The following is a 1,824-nucleotide window of genomic DNA, read 5'->3' on the forward strand; positions in this document are numbered from 1 at the left end:
GCATACAGATGTCATATGATGATTGGCGGGTAACTGTGGTGAGATGGTTATTTATGCCTTTCTCTTAGGATTTTCTAGTCCTACCCGTCAAAAAGAGTGATACGAGTGTTAAGTACAAGAGATCACTTAACCTTACTCATCACAAACTAAGAGCCACAAAGCTCACTTGCTTAGTTGTGCATAGAGATGCTAATCTAAGCTACAAGAGATACAAAGTTTAGAAAACTCTGTTTCAATGGCCATTTTAAGGTTCACAAGAACCGATGTACACATACACACACTGTTTTTGTATTTTTTTTTTGTATTTTTCAATATATATTTTTTTATTTTTATCTAAAAAGCAAAATAAATATAAATCAAAAACTGAAAGTAGGCAAACAAAAACATGTTAGTCAAAGCAAAACAATGCGTAAAACTAGATGCAAAAGCAAGAGGAGGAGGGAGAGAGAAGCAGATTAATCCATGGAGATGACACCGATGTTTTGATAAAGGAATTCAAAACATTTACTATCCAGAGTTTTGGTAAACAAATCAGCCTTCTGGTCATCAGTGTGAATAACTCAAAGGTGAGAGTACCATCTTCGACAAGCTCCCGAATGAAGTGATGTCGAATCTCTATATGTTTAGTTCAAAATGTTGAACTGGATTCTTAGAGATGTTGATGGCACTGGTATTGTCACAGTAGATGGTAAGATGCTCTTGACAAATACCATAATCATGGAGGAGTTTTTGCATCCATAGGAGTTGGGTGCAACAGCTACCAGCAGCAATGTACTCAGCTTCAGTAGTGGATAAAGAGATGGAGGTTTGCTTTTTGCTCATCTAAGAGACAAGATTATTACCCATATAAAAACAACCCCTCGATGTACTTTTTCTATCATCAGCATTCCCAGCCCAATCAACGTCAGAATATCCAGCTAAGACATCATTTGTGTCCTTGCTGTACCACACACCAAAGTTGACAATATTTTTGACATACTTTATGATTCTTTTCAAGGCAATCATATGTGACTCTTTGGGATTGGCCTAATATCTAGCACACACTCCCACACTGTAACTAATGTAAGGTCTACTAGCAGTAAGGTAAAGAAGACTACCTATTATGCTTCTATAAAGAGACGAGTCTACACTGTTACCTAACAAGTCAACAGTGAGTTTAACATTTGGGCTCATAGGGGTTCTAACAGAACTAGAGGATTCTAAACCAAACTTTTTCACAAGATTCTTAGCATATTTAGATTGAGAGATGAATATACTTGAATCATGTTGACGAATTTGTAATCCAAGGAAGTGAGATAGCTCTCCAATCATGCTCATCTCAAACTTTGCCTGCATGAGTTTTGAGAAGTCATGAGCAAGTTCATCCTTAGTTGATCTAAAGATGATGTCATCAACATAGACTTGAGCAACTATCAACTCGCCATCTTCCCTCTTGATGAAGAGAGTCTGATCAGCCTTTCCTCTTGTGAACCCATGTGACACCAAGTATTGGGTTAACCGATCATACCAAGTTCTAGGTGCTTGCTTTAATCCATACAGTGCCTTCTTGAGGTACAATACATGATCGGGAAAGTGTGGATCAATGAATCCTTTTGGTTGAGCCACATAGACATCTTCTTTGAGAAGTCCATTTAAGAAAGTAGTCTTCACATCCATTTGGTAAAGCTTGAACTTTAAGTGACAGGCTAAGGCAAGGAGAATTCTGATGGACTCCATGCGAGCAACTGGGGCAAACATTTCATCATAGTCTATTCCTTCCATTTGAGAATATCCTTGAGCCACTAGTCGAGCCTTGTTGCAGATGGCGTTGCCCTCCTTATCAGT

Source organism: Castanea sativa, chromosome 5 (genome assembly GCF_040712315.1).
Source record: "Castanea sativa cultivar Marrone di Chiusa Pesio chromosome 5, ASM4071231v1".
Taxonomy (NCBI): Eukaryota; Viridiplantae; Streptophyta; class Magnoliopsida; order Fagales; family Fagaceae; genus Castanea; species Castanea sativa.